We start from the raw sequence: 23630 nt of genomic DNA, 5'->3' as shown, positions 1-23630 counted from the left end.
CCTCCCTTTGCTCTCTCAATTTTCCTGGCTCAATTCTTTTTGGCATGGATTCCACAAGATGTTGGAAAGATTCCTTTGAGATTCTGGTCCATGTTGACATGATTGCATCACACAATTCCAGCTGCACATTCATGCTGCAAATTGTTCTATCACATCCCAATGGTGTTCTATTGGAGTCAGATCCGGTGACTGGGAAGGAAGCTGAAGAACATTGAACTCATTGTCATGTTCATGAAACCAGTTTGAGACAACTTTTTCTTTGTGACATGGTGCATTATCATGCTGGAAGTAGCCGTTAGAAGATGGCTAAATGGTGGCTATGAAGGGATACACATGGTCAGCAACAGTAGTCAAAAAGGCTGTTGCATTCAAGCGATGATTGATTGGTATTCACGGGCCCAAAGTGTGCCAAGAAATAATTCCCCACACCATTACACCACCGCCACCAGCCTGGACTGTTGACACAAGGCAGGTTGGGTCCATGGATTCATTCTGTTGGTGCCAAATTCTGACCCTACCATCTGTGTGCCTCAGCAGAAACCGAGATTCATCAGACCAGGCTACGTTTTTCCAGTCTTCAACTGTCCAGTTTCGGTGAGCCTGTGCCCACTGCAGCCTCAGCTTTCTGTTCTTGGCTGACAGAAGTGGAACCTGACGCGGTCTTCGGCTGTTGTAGTCCATCCGCCTCAAGGTTCCATGTGTTGTTCATTCTGAGATGTTTTTCTGCTCACCACAATTGAGCAGAGTGTATTTCTGAGTAACCGTAGCCTTTCTGTCAGCTCCAACCAGCCTGGCCATTCTCCGTTGACCTCTCTCATGAACGAGGCGTTTCCATCAGCAGAACTGCTGCTCACTGGACGTTTTTTGGTTTGTTTTTCACACCATTCTGAGTAAACTCTAGAGACTATTGTGTGTGAAAATCCCAGGAGATCAACAGTTACGGAAATACTCAAACCTGCCTTCTGGCACCAACAATCATACCATGGTCCAAAACACGGAGATCACATTTCTTCCCCCGTTCTGATGGTTGATGTGAACATTAACCGAAGCTGCTGACCCGTATCTGCATAATTTTATGTATTGCACTGCTGCCACACGATTGGCTAATAATATAATTGCATGCATAAGTAGGTGTGCAGGGGTTCCTAATAAAGTGTTCAGTGTATATTGATGGTAAGTGTATATTTAATCAAATATATGAATGAACATTTACATCGCACATTTATTCCAAAAAGCTACAAAATATTTCTGTGAGCTTTGTTTTTTTGTGGGGGTCAACTATTCTGAGCGAGCTCTTCAGGTATTTAATTTGTTTATCGCCATCATCCATCAAGGTCAATATCCATAAGTACAATAACTAATTCAAATGTTTTGCTTACGTTTAACCAATGTGATGGATCATGGTTTCCATCCTCATGCTCAATCAACTCCCTTTCTGACATCATCATTAAGAATGTTTTAAAGTGAATTCTTGTTCAGTGCCAAGAGACTATTTGTCCTAATATAGACATAGAAGTTCGTTTCTAGCACCTGAAACAATATGTTGATACAGAAAGCACCCAATAGAACTTTTTTTTTGGTTAACTTTCAAGTTGGTTAATGGCAGGTTAAGGTTTTCACATTCATTTAAATGCTGGGTTTTTTAAATCTTACGAATTGTGCATATTGTTAATAACACCTCTGTGCTTAAATTGATTCACAATAACCATCTAGTTAGTTAAGTGCAAAAAAATAGGCAGGAAACAACCAAAAGTACCCTATGTGACATTCGTTTAGTTATTTGATAGGTAGTTACATACTATTTTTCATTAGAATGAAACAAATGAAAATACTAATAGAGATAATAATATTTATGTACCTTCAAACAATTTCACATTTTTGCTTGTTTTTAGACTAGTTATACACCTTTGGTATTTGCTTAAAGTATTCCCTTCTTGCTTGTAGATTGACATGTTCTAAAATTGCTCATGAATATGTAGCTGCAACTTTCCTAAAACAGTGCAAGATAGTACAAATTTGAATAATTTATGTTTGCATTATAAAATGTACTGGGTTTAGCTACATTGCTCTGATTCTGCATAGAGCACACCAGTTAAACTCTTCATTAAGTTCATTTATTATATTTTGAACACAGGTCCTTGAATGAGACATGTAAAAACACCGATCAGCCACAACATTAAAACCACCACTTATAACCACTAATATTGTGTGACTCCCTCTCGTGCCACCAAAACAGCTCTGACCCATCAAGGCATGTAGTCCACAAGAGCTCTGAAGGTGTCCTGTGGTATCTGGCACCAAGGTGTTAGCAGCAGATCCTTTAAGTCCTGGAAGTTGTGAGATGGGGCCCCCATGGATCGGCCTTGTTGTTCCAGCACATCCCACAGATGCTCCGTGGGATTGGACCCGAACCCCGACCATCCACATGATGTAGAAGAAAACGTGATTCACCAGACCAGGCCACCTTCTTCCATTGCTCCATGGTCCAGTTCTGACGCTCACATGCCCATTGAAGGCGCTTTTGGTGGTGGACAGGGGTCAGCATGGGCACACTGACTGGTCTGCGGCTACACAGCCCCATACGCAGCAAGCTGTGATGCACTGTGTGTTCTGACACCTTTCTATCATAGAAGCATTAACTTTTTCAGCAATTTGTGCTACAGTAGCTCTTCTGTGGGATCAGACCAGATGGGCTAGACTTCACTCCCCACATGCATCAATGAGCCCATGTGTGCCCATGACCCTGTTGCCGGTTCACCGGTTGTCCTTCCTTGTACCACTTTTGGTAGGTACTAACAACTGCATACTGGGAACACCCCACAAGACCTGCCGTTTTGGAGATGCTCTGACCCAGTCATCTAGCCATCACAACTTGGCCCTTGTCAAAGTGGCTCAGATCCTTACGCTTGCCCATTTTTCCTGCTTCCAACACAACTTCAAGAACTGATTGTTTACTTTGTGCCTAATATATCCCACCCCTTGACAGGTGCCATTGAAATGAAAGGAACAATGTTATTCACTTCACCTGTCACTGGTTTTAATGTTGTGGCTGATTGGTGTATACCACATATACTCGTGTAAAATTTATAGTAATACATAGTCAACCATAACACATATAATCGGGCTGAGGATTCTGTCCTAGAGGCCAGAGTTAATTAGGATTTTGAACAGTGACAGTATCAATGAATGGCAAGCAGGTGGAGCTATGAGCAAAGTTAAACTCAGAAACTCACAGTAGATTCATATTTAGGTTACACAGAGGGGTGTGGAATGATATTTTGGTATTTAACCCGTGAGAAAGTTCTTCCTTGAATGAGCTCCTCATCACGACAGCGGCTTCTTAACCTTCTGTGTCTCAGCATCATCAACGGGCGTCTGAGCCGCCACCATCAATGTGGTTCTTCCTGGTTGCTGGTAGTAACCCCATCGGCTGCGACTTACCAAATGAAGTGACGGTGAAGACGAGTGCTAACAATCCAGAAGTTGCCATAATCTGTGTAATTTGGGGTGTGAGGCAGTGGCCTTCACGTAGATAGCTTGTCATTTTATTTTTCAACTATTATAGCCATGGTTTCATGTTCATTTATAGCGGTCTGCCTGGAGCAAAGAAAAACCCCTAAAAAACCCCTAGTGAGCCCCATTAGGTTTTATATCCACAGCTTGGCTCTCATTAGTTTCCCCAGTTAGACGAGGAGCTGTGGGGAGGTCAGGGTGGAGTCAGACAGTGTTCAGGACGGCATGTTTCACAGTTGCCGAACAACGCTCACATGGCTTTTCCAGACGCCCTCGACCTTTAGGGCCCATCGCAACAAAGTCCTAACTGACCTTATCTTTCTCTCTCCTTTTCATGTCTTCTCTCGGTCTCATTCTTTAACAGTCTGTTTTTCTCTATTAATAAAAAAATGTTATAAATGAATAAATGATTCTAGGGTTGGTCATTACAATTCTTTTTATTAACAAAGACTTTTATCTTGGCAGAATCACTTGCTTCAGGTGTGAGAACATATGAATACATATGAAAAAGGCAATTCTTTGTTTTGCAATATTGTATACATTTTTTGAAAATCACAGAATCAATATTCCTCACAATAATAAATCTAGTGAGGAATTGTAGTTTTTTTGGCTCAGTTTTAACCCCGTCTGTTTGTTTGTATTTCAGTGTTATTACAGTGTTATACTGCATTGTTATGCGCGTATATTAATATTCAGGACTTTTATATGTATGTGTGTTCTATTGTATCTACACAGTATATTGCAATTGCAGAAAATTACAGCCATATTGCGATATATTTCAGTATTAATAGTTTAGCAGTATATTCATGACCAGTGTATTGTGATCCAGCATATTGAATAACCCATCATTCTTTCCGACACACATCCCCGTCATTACTTGACGTCCTCTGTTTGCGTCGACCTCTTGGATCCTTTTTTCCTTTTTTGGTTTTGTTCGGCGATGGCCCTGCCAGCTTAATGGAGGTTATGGGGGAGATGGCATCCATTACTGAGGCATTCAATTCAAATGTCACCCGTTTTTCACTTGGCACTGTTTTCTCGTCCCTAATGTCTGCCCAAATGGCAGTGGAATGCCAGTTTGTGTGCATTAGGTCTTACAACAGGGAGTCACTTTATATATATATATATATATATATATATATATATATATATAATTTATTTTTTTTATTTTTTTAAAGCCCAGGCAGGGATGGATGCAAGGTGACACCAGTGTAAGTCACGCCACTTTGACACCTGCATATTCTTTCCCATTCTCTCTGGATGGCCGGCGTCCTCCTGAGCACGGGCCACAAAATAAGACTGATTGTTACTATTCATCATCCAACTCCGACTAGACTCTCGGACAGAAAGGAGCGGGAAAAGTAAACCTCAAGGGTCAATGCAACCTCTAAATTTGATGCAGAGAGTTGCAGTAACTACTGTAACGAAATGTCAACAAAAAGTAACAGAGCAGACAGCGTATTAGGACGCACGCAGATGCCACTTGCCTATTTCCTGTGAGGAGAGGTCTGAACTGTGCAACCGCAGCTCAGACCAGTCATCTCACCCCAGTTGAAATACAGGTCATTTGTAAGTCACTCCAGGTTAGAAGGCTCATTTTGTTTCTTTTCAACAGTCCAGCTCACACTGTATTATTTCTTTACGAGTCTTTTTTTTTTTTTTAAAGGGATCTTCCTATGTAAATATAATTACGATTTACTCGAAAACTGGAGAGCAGTTGATGGAGACGAAATCATATTCCCGACGTGGTGCACTTCTTAATCTCCGTAGGATGTCATGAAATAAAACATTGTGCAAGGATTTGGGTAAATATTTTAGCATCTTTACACAAAGGCCCACACTGATATGTAAGGAGCCTAAAACATTAATTATCCACACTGTCATCTATCCACATTGCAGGGGATGAGGGCTTTTTCACAAGCAATCCAAAAGGGGAATCCCTAGTGGTCGCCTGTGGTTACTGCAGCTCTGTCAAAATAAAAATCAATCCCCTTAATTCGTTCCTACGCAAAAACAATCATAAACCAATCGCTGTGTTGATCGCCCGTGGAATTGTTAAATGATCGGTGCTCCAAATTAGGATTTAGGCTCCAATCTTCCGAGGCAACGGTTAAGTGAAACTCAAGGGTGGTTTCGCCGTCTAATTCCTGTGTGCTGCCAGCGTGAAAGAGTTAGAGTGATTGATAATAAAAAAAATAAAAAGAAAAAAAGAAAAAGAAAATAAAATACAAATTAAGGGGACACTTGCACCGGGAAAGGGCTCTTCTCCTGAAAGCTTCGGCGTTGGTAATCAGGAGGGATGTGATCAGCGGCGGAGAAACACGGGGGAAATGTGGAGCGCTGTAAATACTGTGATACAGCGAGAAAGGCTGATCTGTAACCTCCTCCAGCCACAGCAGAAAGTCATTTTGCAGGTTTTGGATAAGGTTCCCCATGACCGCGTATTTATTATCTATCTAAATAGAATCACTTACTCCCGATGCCGCCGCTGATAGCAAGTCACCGCAAATATCACATTCCTGGGTGACTTCTGGCTATTTTACGCCGGGCAAAAATAGAAGCACACTTCCTGCACTGCTTTGCTTTTTGTTTTCTAACTTGCAAAGTTGATCGTCTATTTGTTCCAAAAAATGGCTATTTAAAAGGCCATTTGTCTCCGTTAAAGGCATACATTATGGAATGCAAGTGCCCTCTAACTGTATGTTTAGCTTTCAAATCGTGCAAATTACACATGATACAGGGAGGACAAAACTTAATAATACATTTTTTTCTTCAATAAACAATGTCTAGCTCACAGAAAAATAATACCTTTTCTGACTAGAAAGTGGCCTTGAAACATGTATTTCCGCAGCTCTACTGACCATTATTTTTCTTCCACTGTAGCACAATTGAGCTGTATTTATTATTGTTAGTATATTACCATTGTTCACACATTTAAGACTATAGCGATAAATATGTATGTGTTCCAGAGGAAGCAGCACAATGCCTATTAATGAAGGCACCATATGCGGCGCTCCAAAGCATGCGTGCACATAGGTATCGGCCCATTTGTCAAGCTTGGAGAGCTAATTATCTCATAGCGCCCGATACTGTTTCCAATCCCGTGCGTTTCAGCGTCCAACATTAAAACATACATGGTCCGGACGCCGGCTTCCATGAGCATGAATGCATTAGGAAATTTTGGAAGGGGGATGTGGCATTAGCCAACTCCACAGGGATATCAGCGTGCTACACCTCTTTGGGTTTGTCATTCATCTTCCTCGGCCAGGGAGGAGGCGGAGGAAGTGGAGTCACGCCTTCAGCCAACTTGGCAGGTTAATGAAGGTAATTTGATTTCAGACATAATGGCCGCTCGTGCCACGCGGGGCTTAATTGTGCCTGGGTTTCTGGGCCACGGTTTCCACAGAACCCACCATCTCCACCCCCACCCCGAGGCCTTGGTGTGGGACTTCCTAAAGGGTGTGCGCAGGCAAACGCTTCCCTGATTCAGCGCAGACGAGACGGAGAGGACGCTCTGTTTCCGCTGCTAATAGTTTCTTCAGTTTTGGGGCCTGGCTCGATTTTAAGGAATCACTCAGGTTCATTAGCACTCGCCAAACAAACACTATATACTGTAGACTTTCAATGGTTCACTCATTCCTGTTAGATCCACATCTAGATTGTATTTTGTTAAAGGTGAATTATTCATAATATCGTAATTTGATTTAGAAAACAATTCACATGTTTTGCTGTGGAAGGGTTTGTTACTGCTACGCCTTGGTTTCCAAAGTACGCTGTAACTCCTCACTTTGAAACTATTTTTATTTTTATTTAAATCAAATTAAGGTCTGAAAAACTTGCTCTTTGGGTGAGTTAATTTATTGTTTTTGTTTGGTTTTTATGGTTAATACAATATTACAATGAGTACTACAGTATATTTAAAAAAAATCGATTAATATCAATTTTTTACATACAAAATACAAAAGTTTCTGTTACTGTTTTTTTAATTTATTTAATCGTCTCTTACTTTACTGCTGCTTATTATTTTTGGAAAAAATGTACAGTACTGTATATATACTGTAGTTGCAATGTACTTGGAGAGCTTTATCATAATAATTTGGGTAAACTTGAGGGTGAAAGGAATATCGCTGACATTGTCTCTTATCTTATTAAAATAGTCAAATATTAAATATATATAATTATATTATATATATAATATAAATATATATAATCTTTGCAGAAAAATAGTAAACATAGTAGTAAAAATGACCTAAACATAATAATAATAATAATAATAATAATAAAAATAATAATGGTAGTAGTAGTAGTAGTAGTAGTAATGATAATAATAATACTAATAATAATTGTATAAATAGTAGTAATAATCCTAATAAAGCTTATTTCATACCCACTTTGATGCAAATCAGCACTCTTGTTCTAGAATTTATTTTCTAAACCTCCTCTGCTGGCCTTTATCTCCAAAGCTGTTTTCAATATTTGAGGCCATATTTCTTCTCTCTGCAGTACAATCTTAATGGATCTGGTTTCAAAGCCTCGAGGAAAGATCCAGAGTGGATAGTGTCCTTATTTATATCCTTATTTATCTGTATTTACACAGTTATCTGTAAACATGCAGCTCATCAACTGAACTGAGAGGAGTTGGCTTATGAAGTTTTAAATGTAATAGCACAACTTAGTTTTATTTTAAGCCATCATATCCAAAATGTCTCCATCGATTCGACAAAAACATACAGACATAAATCAAATGTAATAAAAATTCAACAGTTGCCTTCAATTGCCCAAATAAATCTGTCAATCAATTTTTTTCACAGCATGGAAGCAACCAAATTGGACAATATAAAGTTTTATGACTTTACATGCAAACAGTCTGAAGATTTGAAACAAAGCTAAACTGTGCGAGGGACAAGCCAATGATGTGCCTGTTCTCAAATTTGATTTGTTTAAAAGTCACACCTCAGGGGAACAAAAGACACCCAGGCTGCTGCAGTGAGGATCCGAGGCTGAGCTTTTGTGTTGGTGTGCCAAAAATTAACAGTATCATTTTGAGACATTTAAACACAATAAAATCTCATTTTAATTCTAGGGATATACTTAATCATGGGGGGAAGTACAAAACTTCATGGGACTTTTATTCTGTAAAAAAACTCATAGTTGGTGACAAATGAGCCAAAAGTTAAAGGTTTTATTTATTAAGTAATATACTAACTACTTACTTCATCTATTAACACACACACGCATTCATGCACGCACGCACACACACACACACACACACACACACACACACACACACACACACACACACACACACACAGTCACTTCCAGTCACACTGATGCATGAATACAAATGTAGGCAAAATTGGACACATTTTCTCCTATTTCTTCTTTTATATTTGATTTGATTTCTAGTCATTTGGTGACTGTGACTTTGTTGTTGACCTTGTGGACAGGCAGCGTCTATCATCTTGTCTGGATCATTTCAAAGCTCACGCTTGACCACACAGATCAGAACCATGTACACACACACACACAAGCACATTTGGGCAGTCCTGATCACAGGTGCTATTGTACGAAGGAAGATCATCCAGATCTGGACAGATGTTCAGGAGACATTTGGACTTGGCTTCATCCGTCCTCAAGAAAAAAAATTTGGAAAGGGGGGTTTAGCGAAAAAGATTCAATGTAAACAATCAAAAGGAAATCCAGTCACATGAGCATCATCACGCTGAACGTGTGCCAAGACCACGGCACCTTTCCCGATCTGTCTCCACGGGGCTATACCTTCCACTTGTTTATATTCAACTAAAAGCAAAGACAGTCTCTCTCTTTCCAACAAACCACTCAACACTCTCACAGCCATTAAACCGTTCCCCCTTCCCGCCTGGCTCGGCTCCAGCGCCCACTCCGCCCAGTCATATTGGTTTGGCAGTTATCTCATCCCATTCATACCTTTAACTTGACCGGGATCACTTGATTGTAAGGAGATTGAATTTGACAAACCATTCCGTTGACCGTGATAGGGAAATAGGGATAGGGAAAAAGGAAATTATTTAAATAAAGATTTGAATTTTTCCTCATGTGATGTAATGGTGACTACAGTCAAGACACTTGTACCTTGTAGTACTGCCCTGACCCTACCCCTACCCCTACCCCCAACACTGGCCCTATGCAGACATTGCACTGTAAACAAAAACAAAGCAACCAAATAATATTGACAATCATCTTTTTATTATCTGTTGCTATAGTGATCCATCCCTGCTTGAGAACCTGCCAAACACAACACAAACCTTTGTTTATCAACCTTTTTATTTATTTGTATCTCCTGTTCTGTAAAACCCACTGACCACTGCTTATCAGATCGAGAACTTTCCTTTCATAAGGTCAACATTCATGGCCGTTTTGGCTCCATAATCTTCAATCAAAGGAAAAGCCCCAGAAGTCCACTTCTGAAAATGACTCATTAAGATTTTGATCAATCTTGCGTTTTTTTTTTTTTTTTTTTGTTGAGGCAGGAGTTAGGAAATGCCATCAGAAAATTGCATTTTCCCAATGACATTAGGCCTCCCCCGGTCCGCCGTCCCATCCCATGTGTTTCTATTGAGACATTAAGATCTGATATCATTGGGGTCAGAAAACCAACTTTTTTTTTTTCTTTAAAGTGAGGCAATTAAATTGTCTTGATGGTCTCAGAGCACTTAGCTTAAAAGAATACACTTCTAAATCAAAAAGCTTTCAATCATCTACAAATCATATTTGGGAGAAGAGAAATTTTGCCCTGGAGTGTCGTGTCCATGGTCAGTGCTATTGACCATGTGACAGTCAGAACATCTCAGAAGGTTGTGGCGCTCGTCTTTATGGTCTGTGCATCGCCCGTGACATCTGGTTTGTCGGAATACGGACGCCGCTTTATTCCAAACGACAGGGGAGGAATCGAGATTGCCAAATTCATATTGGGTGGGACCCATGAAGAACCAGCGTTTCCTTATACCATTATCGCTATAAGATCATTCCGTTATCGTCTCCCCAATATCGACACCCGTTTGTTGGTGTGGCTTGTGCCTGGGTAACTGGGGGCTAGAAATTTCAGGCATTTACCGAGTTTGAATCCCGATTTGCGAACAAAAAGAGCAACACGCCCAAACAAACGTCTTGAATTTCAATTCACTGAGTGGGCAGGTGAGAGAATCTTCAACTTGCAAATTGTAAAAAATTACAGAGGACTAAAAAAATGTTGAAAATAAAAAATGCCAAGACATTTGGTTTAATTCATTTTATGTGAGTGATGTGCACTTTTTATTCCACCAAAATAAGTCATCTTGACATAATTACTTTGTTATTCAATTTTGCATTTCTCTGCCAAAAAAAAGGCTAAAGGATTTTTGAGATCCACACTTTACAATATTCCGCCGAAATCAATAATCTGGACGAAATTAAATGATTCCTGTGAGAATTCCGTTCACAACTCAGAGCCGATCAACTCTTCTGACTCCATGTCTGAAAATCAAACGGCTCGAATGACTCATCGGGGACAAAATCGAAAAAAGGCTCAAACATTTCATCACTACAAACTAACAGGTTGAAAAAACCTCGAGAAAACCTCCATCGTGTATGAATTCATTTTGAAATGAGAATGTAATCAAAAGGCAAGAGCCTTGAAGTTTCTTGCTTCTACCTTTTGAACACAATTCTAAAGCAGACTGTCTATTCTAGTCGAGACTTAAATCCACTACTTTTTATCGACTTATTTTTATTTTTTTTATCCTTTTTGACAGCTAATTAAGCAGGTTTTATAACCAGGTTTACTTAACACTATCTTATCATGATAAATTACCATTTTGCATTCCTCAGTTAATCATTTTAATTATAACTGACAAATTTATCACAGTATCCTCTGGGGATAAATAATTGGATAGGTTATTTATATATATATATATATATATATATATATATATATAATTATTGGTAGTAGTTGCCATAAGGCTCTTCAATTTGCAAGCGTGTGGATTGTAACAGGAGTTTGTGTGTGTGTGTGTGTGTGTGTGTGTTTTTTGGGCGGTGTTGGTCTTCTCAGACCATACCCCCGCTGAAGGAGGGATGCATCACATGCCCACTCCCATCCAGATCAAAGAGGGGTGTTGGAGTAACCACTAGGTTGAAAATGCCACGTCCCTGCCCTCAGTGGGGGGCTGCTCCCTAATTGTGTCTTGTTAGACCCCCTAAATTCCCCCCCCACCTGCGCAAGTCCGAACCTGACATTTTCCTCCGCTGAATTTATTTCTCATTCTTTGCTATTCTGGCACAACGGCGGCCCTCGTGACAAATCCTCCTCATTTGAACCCACGGTGCGGTGTGATGAATGCCTGTGGAAACTGAGCTGGGAACAAATCAAAGAATTATTATTAAGAATTGCTGGAAAAGGTCACATCAGGCAAGCAGGATTAACCCGGCAAACATACAAGTTGAGTGATTTATTGGTTCTGAATAAGATAAAATTCAGAAAAAAATTATAATAACCAAGGAATTCAGCGTAACATAGAGTAGAACAATAGGAATGATCTCCAGCTGTGATAAGGTCACAGGGTGCCTATCAGACAGCCGAAAAAAGGATGTTTACGGTTTCCTGCAGAAGCTACACTGCTTTTGAGGAAATTATGTCAAAATGCAATGTAATTATGTGATAAAAGGCGCTCGCTCGTAGCCGGAGTAATGTAGTTCCGACTGTTCGGGAGGATGATATACGAGGGACGATATGCATTATTTTCAGGGTTTATTTTGATCGCGGGGCTGAACAAATATCCCTCCGTAGTGACGTTAAGAGTGCATCCCATGTTTTGAAGGCAAAACCGGATCCTCTGTTGAAATCGATAGCTGTGTTTCAAGAAAGGTGTTACGCTGTGTGAATGTTGCCTTTGGTTGTTTTTATGTGCTCTATTGTGGCGCCACCCCTTGCAGTCTCCTGCGCGAGCACCTCCGTGTCGATTACGCACATTTTAGTATTTTTAGAGCTTATTGTGCATAATCTCCGGGTGCATTGCAAAGACATTTCACTGCATATATGTATGAACGTCTGTATATGTATGTGACAAATAAACATCTTGAATCTTGAATCAAAGTCAATACCTTGAATCTTCACGGGAAAATAAGAACTGACAATCAAAAAAAAGCTAGTATACTATTTTAAATGGTACACTAGTATGCCACCTGGGATGCAACAGTAAGACGCTTGTGAATAGTTTCCCAGTTTATATTCTGTGTTTTGACGAAGTAGAGGACGGTGGTTCCTCTCGTTATCCTCAGCATGTTTCATAATCTGCACTGGAACGCAGACGCCAGCACAAATTACAGGGACCTTTTTTTTTTTTTTTTTTTTTTTTTTCGCAAGCGTCCAAATTGCTGAATTTGGACAGATAAAGGCTTTCTTAGTTTCTGCTTATTGTCACAATTGTTCTGACATTTGTGGTCGCTCCGCACGAAACGGAAGGAAACGGTGACTTTGCCTCGTGTTGGAGTCGATGTCCACGTCTGCGGCTGCTGCACAACACGACACAACACCGGTGTTGTGTCCTCGATCGCACCCCCCCCCCCCCCGGTGTGGAATGGATATCTTGAATATAAAACAATTTATTTCCTCCACATTTCGTTAATATTCTGTAGCTTTTGTGGGAAATTAATTAAATAGCAGTTGGTTTTGCATTGAGAAGTGTCACCATTTCTGAGATGTCTTTTTATAGCTCTGCTGATGAACCAGCAAAGAGAAACAGAAACACTTAACATTTATTATTGTGTTTAAAATAAATGTAACTTACCTAAAGGCCACATCAAGTATATTTTGCAATTTTGAACAACTGAATAATGTGTTGCAGCAGGCCCTCCCTGCTGCAACACATTGATTCCCCAATGAGCGCCATATATTGGGAAATGGTACTTTTGGCTGGGTAGAATGGCTGGTCGTCTGGACCCTGGTGCGCCTGGAAGGACCATTTTCAAGCTATTATTGTTATTATCATTATAATTGGGATGATGATGTTCATTATTCGTCTTCTAACAAAGTTAGGTGCGGTGCCTGCTTCTAATGGCCGACAGAAATACGTATGGGGACGCCACTGCTTCCATTTGTGGCTTTTGTACAAATGTCCTGCAGCGAGTGTGTTTAACAATACTGTTATTATAAAATAGGAAAGGGATAATGACCGTATGGCTGCATATTAGCCTGTGTATTACACGACTTCTTACTAAGTTAAATATCTTAAGATGGAATATTGATTTGAAATCATTTTATGACTAGTATAGCTAGTTCAAGAGCTTCCGCTAAGAAAAATAGTTCACAACATGAGTAACAGTGCAACAACGAAGTGAAGTCGCCCTACAAAAATAAAAAACAAAAACTTCGACTGTTTGTGGTCACTAATGTGAAATGTGACATGTCCGCATTTGTCTCCAAGACCCATTGGCCTTTCTATGTAGCGTCACAAGATGGTGCCACTAGCTAGTGTTAGCATGTAGGCGGAGTGATGCGAGAGACATGAATCCAGGGAGAGAAGTGGTCATTATAAACAGACAACGGTCATTATTCAGAAATAACTGACTGATTGCCACCATGGACCAAATTGAATAGAGTATTTCAGAGTTTCGTGTAATTACTGCCAATAACAGAATTCTCCAATATATTTATTTACTCCTCTCTAAGAAATGCAGGTTCAATTCTCTGACCTCAAATTCAAAACAATGCACCGTACATGGCTTATATTTAATACATCTTGAATCAATATTTTCTTTATGACATGCTGTGGGTTTTTTTTTGTAATAAATTCTGGTCATATGATTTGACCTTAAGGAGCATCAACATTTACAGTAACTACACAACCTGAAAAAAGAGAACACGCTGATTCCCATAGAGCAGGACACATGAGTTATTGACAGGGAATTAGCACAGTGAAATTTCCATCATCTATATATTGTCAATAATCACGTTGCCCTGATGCTGCAGCATCCGTACAGCACAGGAGGAGAGAAAAAAAGGGATTTACTATCACCCCTTCTCCTTGGTAGCACTTAAAATCCGTCCCCACTAACGTGCTGTACATTACCGAGACGGCTGCAGATTAGCATATGACATGACAGATTACATTAAATCATGTCTGCGCGCTGCTTTATGACATTAGCCTCTTAGCCCGGGCACACACACGCATGCAAATGCTCTCCCCCAAACCCTCTTATTTAAATCTGCCGCATGACATGGCACCTTTGATATGATTATTAGTCATCTGAGCGACTTGACTTCAGCCTCATCAGATACAAGATGTCAGAGGAGGTGAGAAACGGCCGCCGCTTCAGCACAGATCCTGACAGGCTTCAGTGCTAAGCGCTATGCGCTAGTCTCTCCACAATGTTGAAAAGAAAAAGACAAACACATTCTCTAATCCCTATTCAGTCTCAACTTTTCTCTGAAATGTTTATTTTAGATATTTAGTCAAGATATTTGTGTCCCTTGATAAGAAAACTGTTGACGTTTCAATTATCTTGGCTAAACTAACGGATACAGCCTGTTTCAGTTGTAGCCTTCATCTTGTTGGCTCTCAGATTTGTACGATGTAAAGAATCCCAAGTGAATTATGTGTTAAAATTATATTTCTACCCATTTGAAATTGTTGGTACTTCTAATTTACTTTCATGTACTAATTCAAGAACAGCTTTACTATGCTAGTCATTATATATATTAGTAAAGTGAAATATACTTATAATAAAGGATATGGAAACATTATACTAACTTAAGCTAAACTGTAGTAGATGAATGTGTTAAAAGTGTGGGGGGAGCATATGTTTACAGACTGTAAGTATATTTTAACTTTAACTTCAACTGTACTTTAATGTACGGGTAATATTATTTAATATAAGTGTTATTTTGATTGTCAAAAGTAACCAAAAATACTTATTTAAAAAAAAAATATATATATATATATATATATTTTTTTTTTATATTTACGGTAAACACAACTCCTAACAGAGTAAATGGGTTTCACATTCTAGTATATTAATTGTGAATATACTGTATAAGAAGTACACTATATATACCGAGTATACTTTGAGATAAAACATTTATATATACTTTTTCACTTGGGATGAACCATCTTAATCACGTATAAACAGTCTTTTTTTTTCTTCTTACCATTTTTCCCAAATCTACTTTTGGTATAGTCACATACGACCATCAAGCTCTTCTGAAAATCAGAAACCAGTTCTCTAACCAATGAGTGGACTTTGGGACTGATCCGAGGTGGCCAGCGGAGATCCTCCGGAGCGGCAGCTGGTGTAATGGAGATAACAACAAGAACAGGGGAAGGCCCCAAAAAACACATTAAAAAATGAGGGGTTTGAAACAGGCCGAGGAGCAAGGCAAACTGTCCACCCTTGCCCAGTATCCTGCTCGCAAACGTCCAGTCACAGGAGAACAAGCTGGACGACATCAGAGCAAGGATTATATTCCAGAGGGACATCAGGGACCGTACAGCCCTTGTTTTACTGACACATGACTGACTCCCCTCGTATCAGACCACACAGTACACCAGCGGAATTCTTCTCTACTGTCCGTACCGACAGAACAGAGGAGTCCAACAAGTCCAAAGGTGGAGGAGTTGGCATCATGACGAACTATAACTGGTGTGATCCAAGGAATGTTGCTGTTCTCTTCCGGTCCTGCTTTCCTCACCTGGAGCGTCTGACCATCATGGGCCATCCCTTCTACCTGCCCCGTGAGTTCACATCTGTGATCATCACAGCAACAACATGTATTTCCCACAAGAGGAGGAAATACACTGGATCACTGCTACACGCAGTCCAAGGAGCGCTACAAAGCCGCCAGCCTTGGCAAATCAGACCATTCCTCCTACAAAAATATAAAAAAAGAATCCAACAGGAACCCCTGGTGACAAAAGAGGTCAATGTTGGACAGACCAATTGGAAGCCACACAAAAGACGCTCTCGTGACGTCGACTGGAAGATGTTCCGCTTGTACTCGGCTGCCGTCAGGGAGTTTACGGAAGTAGCATTGAGCTACATCAATCTGCTAACTGACGCTATCATCCTGACTGTCAAGATCAAGATCTTCGCGAACAAGAAAGCATGGGCTGACAGAGCTTTAACAGCACGCATCACCACCTACAATGCAGGGTTGAATTTGGGCTACATGTCGGATACAGGGCAGTGGCGTATGGCCTGTAAAAGACCGTCAAAGAGGCTAAGTGGCGATTCAGGGACAAAGTGGAGGCCGACATCAAAGAGGGCGACTCCACTCACGTTTGGAATGGACTACGGACCATCACAGACTTTGAAAGCAAGCCCCTGTTGGCGAGGAGAGTGGATACCTCCCTAGCTGATGGACCGAACGTCTTTTATGTACACTACGAGGCTAATAGTGCTAATAATAGCCCCCTGGCCATAGTAGCTGCTGAGAACGCTGTTGTTAGCGGGGAACCTCCATTCTCTGTCACAGAGCGAAGGGGAAGGTCCGATTTAGGGGAGAAAAGCAGGAAAGCTGGACCCGACGGCATCTCTGGCCAGGTCCTGAAATCCTGCACAAATCAGCTAGCCCCTGTGTTTACAAACATTTTCAACACATCCTTGGCCCTAGCCGTCATTCCCTCATGCTTCAAGCCGTCCACCATCGTCCCTGTGCCAAAGAACAGCCCATCATTCCGAAACAACTATCACCCAGTGGCCCTGACATCAGTGGTGATGAACATTTATTACATTACATTAACATTTATTAATTTAGCAGTCGCTTTTGTCTAAAGCTTACATGAGAGGCTAGAAACAATCAAAGCATACACCAACCATAACATCAAACTTAAATGCATAATCTCCTGTTTCTAAATTCAACCAAATACAAGTGCAAGATACTCTAGGTAAATACAATAGAAAGTGTTGTTTGCTTTTTATGTTAGTGCATTTTTTTTCTCTCCAAGTGCAGTGTCTAATAACAACTCCTTCCCCCCACCTGGATGGGGGGAAGGATAATTATGTGAGAGTACTGTTCATTGACTACAGTTTAGCATTCAACACCATGGTTCCCTCACCCTGGCCAAGAAGATGAGGACCCTAGGAGTGAACATCACACTGTGCAACTGGGACCACAACTTCCTCACCAACCGGCCTCAGGTGGTTCGGGTGGGCGGACTGACCTCCGGCTCACTCACCCTCAGCACAGGTGCTCCCCAAGGCTGTATAACCACTTTTCCAACGACTGCAAAGCCACCGACAGCTCCACCTCCATCATCAAATTTGTGGATGAGAAATTGGTGGTAGGCCTGATCACCAACAACAATGAACAGGCCTACCCGAACCAGGTACACGACCTGGTGATGTCAGTCCCACTACCTTACCCTGAATGTCCGCAAGACAAAGGAAATGGTGGTGGACTTTAGGAGACAGCAGGTCAGCAGATACACCCTACTAAAGATCAACAGAGAACCTGTGAAGAGGGTCTCCAGCTTCAAATACCTCCGTTTTGCTGAGGACCTCACCTGGATTCTTCATACCCAGCACACACTCAAAACACACTCAAAAGATGCTGTTCTTCCTCCGACAGCTCAGAAATTCAAGGTCTCATCCTCAACCCTGAAGACCATCTTCTCCTCGGCTGTGGAGAATGTCCTGACAGGCAGCATAAATGCCTGGTACTCTGCCCGCGACCGTGGCGCCCCGCAAAGAGTGGTACATTCACCTGAGTGCACCACCAGAACACCTTTTTCCACCCTACAGGACACCTACATCAGGAGGGTGATGGTGAGAGCCCAATACATAATGAGATACGCTATTTGTGCATATTTAAATTAGGTATTATACATAGATTTCTATGCAAATGTGGCTTGTTGCAAATAGCATCCAATTCGCAAACACCAGCACCATTAGTCACATGCAGTGAGAGTGGCGCTATCACCGTCTGCAGAGACAACAAAAAGGCAGAGCTGCGCGATCCTCTGCAGAGAGCTGGTGCAACTGAAGCGCATTTATAAGGGGTGTCATGCTCAGACTTTCCAGTGATCTGTGAATTATATTTTGACATTTTAAAAATTCTTATTACTGTCAAGGCATCTGTAGGTAGCGGAATGCGCAGCAGTCTTGGTGGTTTTCAAAACGCACTCCAAAAGCAACTTGTTGAAACTCGAATAAGATACCAAACGATTTGCCCCTGAGATTTTAAGAGATTTTACATCTGCAGAAGAAAAATCAGCACAATACAGTACACACTCTAAAGGGTGGAACAGGCTTGACTGAATAATTATTCAGTCAAGCCTAGTATGAGTGTAGTATGAGTGTGATGACTGGAAACAGAGCTTTCCAGGGGAGAAAATAAAATAAAGCAGATTATCTAAGGAATACAATTTCTAAAAAATAAAGGATATTAATTATACAAATATAGAATTTTCCTTCACGCTCCTCCCTTTTGTTCCTACTAAAAAATTCAATAATGATCAGATATGAATTTAATACGATGTAAATTATCATTATTAGGAAAGAGGGAGAAAAAAATACAATATTCGATCATCTAACACCTGTTCTGCTCTCACCTTGCTTGCTATATGCTTTCTCCTATGTCTTCTTCTGAATGTGAAGTGTAACGGGACCATGCCGTACGGTGATTCTACACTTCAAATAAATTGAATGATTTTAAATTTGATTAAATTACACAATTTATTTACTTGTAATTTCAAAATAATTTCAGAATTTTTAATATTCTCTATCTACTTTGTTATTAATTGTCAAATCAGTTTTCTTCTGCCATTTCCTTTGCAGAACTCTCGCCCTCTCTAAATGACCTTCCTTACTCATCCACACACACACTCTCAACGGCTTTTGTATCTGGAATGGCTCTTCACACACACAGAGTTCCTCTATTTTATTTATTTATTTATTTTACTTTTAGCGTACAAAACTTCATCAAACTATCTGGGAAAAATGCCCAAAAAACTAGTCCACCAGTGCCCTCAAAATTTAAAAAGAATCTCACAAAAATTAAATAGATATGTCTGACAATGAATTTGTGTCTGTCAATATGGCATGATGCACCATACAACACTGTTTGAACAATTAAAACATTTGGTTGCGTCTCTTACACCACTCTCTCATTGCTAAATGCCACTGTCACAACTATGATATTTATTTTACTTGTATTTTATTTCTTTATTTGTTTCAACCTTTAATAAGTGAATGCACCCATATTCCATGCACTTCCCTAGCTCTTACGAACAAAACAATTCTTCCTCTTTGCCAACCAGATTTTTTCAATGTTTATCAATAGTTTCTTGATTCAATGCCAGGCTGAGATTACTTCGAGTGATAAAAATGCTGTTTGATTATACTCCACACAATTACCATCTTTACTGGAAAAGTAGCCAGTAAGGATTTGAACACGTACACCTGCCCTGAGAACTGTTGACGGCTGACCATCAAAGTAAATTACAAGTTAACCAGTAGAACAAATGACAAGTTAACCAGTAGATCAGTTTAACACAAGAGCACAAAACAAATAATTCCAGAAAACTCAAACTTTATAAACCAAACTAATACAGCTCTACTGTTGCCACTTAAACCTATGTAACACAATAGTTATGCATCGCCTCTGCTCTCCAAGACATCACAGAAAGATATTTGCAAATGATCTTCCCAGTTTAGATTGATCAAATTAGTTTTTAGCAAATGAAAACTCACAAAGTGAACAAACTACAATGATGAGAGCAACATGCTTGTCTGCCCAAACACAAATACTGGTTCCCGTGGCATAAAAAAAACAATACCCTTAAATCATTCCCAAAAACATACACACACACACACACACACCTCCCATAACCTTAAACACTATTCACCTGCTTCCACACATGTTTCAGTATTTAAAACACTTTTTGTAAAACCTTACACAAAAGCGGCCAAATAAATCATCATTATACTATTATTTTAATTCAGCAAACACATGCTCTCAATATAATTCATTCAAGCCATCATAACCTAGACTCAAAGACCACGCCTTTCTCCAGGTGCAAACCCTTAGCCTCAAAATTATTCAGATGCCAATCAGAATTACAGGGTCAATAAATAGGGCCTAGAGGCATGGCCACCTGCTTTGGAGCAATGGATCCTTACAATGCCAAAGTTCTAGTTGCTGTATTTGAAGATAAAGCTTGGAAATGGATATAAAGCTTTAAGAAATGTGTTTTGACCAAAACAGTATATGCAGTAATATTCCCTTATCCACTAATGTAAGATGTATTTTACAGTACTGTTTTGAATTTCTCTTGCCAGGGTGTTCCTGAGGGAGTTATCTGGATAGTTAGTGCTGTGATTTTACCAAGTTCCAAATTATTTCTCTGAAAACCTATTCTAAACATTTTGGTAGCAGTCCTTTTAATTAATTAAGTCAAGTCAAGTCACACTTTATTTATAGAGCGCATTTCATACCAGGGCAACACAATGCGCTTTACAAAGAAATACAAAAAAGAAAGAGAGAACGTAGTTGTCAGCCGGTCATTACAAAAGAATGCCCCTGAAACAACAGCAACAACAAAAGCAACAACAGGACAACAAAAACAACAATAAAAGCGACTCCAACCACAGTGGCAACAACAGCCAGAACAACAGAAAACAACAGCTGCAACAACAGCCACAGAAACAACAACAACGGCAGCGGCAACATCGATACCAGCAGCAACGACAGCAAAACAACATTGAAAACAACAGCAGTAACGCACACGCAAAGACGTCACCGGAACCGGAGTGGTAGCTCTAGCCGGAACTGGAAAGGTCACTCAGGCTAGAGATGGTTAAGTTGAGGTATAAAGTTACGTTAAGTTGAAGTATAAGGTAAGCGAGGGTTAAGTTTAGGTATAAGGTTAGCAGCAGCAACGACAACAGCAGCTAAGGTATAAGGTTAGTGGCACCAACAACAGCACCAGCAGCCACAACACCAGCAGCAGACAACAGCAGCAACAGCAGCAGTAACAGAAGCAGCAACAGATACAGCGCACAAGTGAAGATGTCACCGGAAACGGAAGTCGTAGCCCTCACCGGAAACGGAAATTTTAACTGTGTGCACCATCTCATCTTATTCCAGTCACGGTCCTTTAATTAGCGTCCCTAAATTACGGGTCAAGTTTTTCATTCTGACCTCGGGAGGGAGATCCTTTTGACTCTCTCTCTCCGAAAACACACCCTTCTTATGATCCTCTCACTGTAATATCACAACAGAAACAACAACAGCAACAGCAACAGAAATAGCAGCAGCAGCCACAAAACAACAACAACAACAACCGCAGCAGCAACATCAACTCCAGCGGCAGCAACAACAAAAAACAACAGCAATGCAGACGCAAAGACGTCGCTGGAACCGGAAGTGGTAGCTCTCACCGGAACCGAAGAAGTCACTCATGTTGGAGACGGTTAAGTTGAGGTATAAGGTTAGAGATGTTTAAGTTAGGGTATAGGGTTAGAGATGCTTCATTTTAGCTATAAGGTAAGCGAGGGTTCAGTTTAGGTATTAGGTTAGCAGCAGCCACAGCACCAGCACCAGCAACACAGACAGACAGACAGACAGACAGACAGACAGACAGACGTCAGTCAGTCAGTTAGTCAGTCATAGACTGTAGCGAACAGCAAGGTTTTTAACCTGCTTTTAAAAGTATTCAGTGTGGATGCCTCTCTCAGGTCCCTCGGTAGGGTGTTCCATTTACTTGGGGCATGGATACAGAGGGCAGCTTCTCCTGCTTTAGAGTTGGTACGAGGGATGGTTGAAAGACCACTGCCTGTGGACCTGAGAGTTCTTGCTGCTCCGTGTATAATTAGCATTTCTTTTATATACTGAGGTGCAAGGCCATTTCTAGCTTTATATACAAGCAGCAGAATCTTAAAACTAATTCTAGTTTTGACGGGGAGCCAATGTAGAGCTCTAAGAACAGGTGTGATATGTTCAAACTTTTTTGTCCCAGTGAGAACATGTGCAGCTGCATTTTGGATTAACTGTAGCCGCTGCACAGCTGATTTCGGGAGGCCGGTAAATAGGCTATTACAGTAGTCCAATCTACTCGTTATGAATGCATGGATTCATTTTTTGGAGTCTGCCTTTGACAGGAAGCCTCTTAATTTTTAAATGTTTTTTAAATGGTAGAAGGCTGATTTTGTGATTTTATTTATATGGCTCTTCAAATTTAAATCAACGTCTATGATTACACCCAGATTTTTGGCTTCATTCTTGCTCTCCAGGGACAGAGAACTAAGATGAGCTGCAATATTCTGTCTTTGAGGCTTTGCACCAAAGATGACTATTGCTGTTTTGTCTTTGTTCAGTTGTAAAAGGTTCTTTGACATCCATGCATTAATATCATTAATACACTGAGTGAGGGAGTGTTTGGAGAGTAGGTCACCAGGAGATAGGGATATGTACAGTTGTAATCCGTCCAGTGTAAAACAAAACATCATGTAATGTGTGTTTTTGACAGCTTGTGTGTGTTGTCTGAGGGCAAAGTTTGAATTGGGACCCAAAAGTTAAATGATTGTAACGTTATGTTTGTTTGTGTTTTTTAATTGTGTGTAAAGATTTGAGTAGATGCTGAGTTGTTCCAGTGAGGTCTAAGCAATTGAGAAAAACTGTAATAAATCAACACACTTCTGCCAGAAACTAAAAACGACTACAATTGAACACAGAACATAATTTAACTTTTTTGTTAAATCACTCAGTTCTGCGACTTCCTCCGCTGAACCAGTATCTTACTCAAAATAACATTGACATTTTTGGCTTCACCTCACGTTGGCCATACCCAGGTTGGCCTTCTCTCATCTTGATGTTCTCCGTCTCTTTACTCCAAATTCCGTTCTGGACTTAAACTCCCAAAATGCACAAAATAAACTCACTTGCTAACTTTTCTGCAATTTGTTGTCTTTCTTCCTTTTAAATGTTTCTTTCTTATCTACTTCCTATAATCCTTTCAATTTATCATTCTATTTCAACCTGTTTCAAACTCCCTGTTCCCAGCTGGTCTTTCAACCTCATGTCTCTCACTCTGAATAACCTTGAACACACGCACTCACACACATGCGTTCTGACACAGTGCTATTCTTTTTTTCTCTCCCTTGCT

This window comes from Zeus faber (assembly GCF_960531495.2).
Source record: "Zeus faber genome assembly, chromosome: 1".
In the NCBI taxonomy this organism is placed as follows: Eukaryota; Metazoa; Chordata; class Actinopteri; order Zeiformes; family Zeidae; genus Zeus; species Zeus faber.
The sequence above is the reverse complement of the archived record's forward strand: the minus strand, read 5'-3'. Positions refer to the sequence as shown.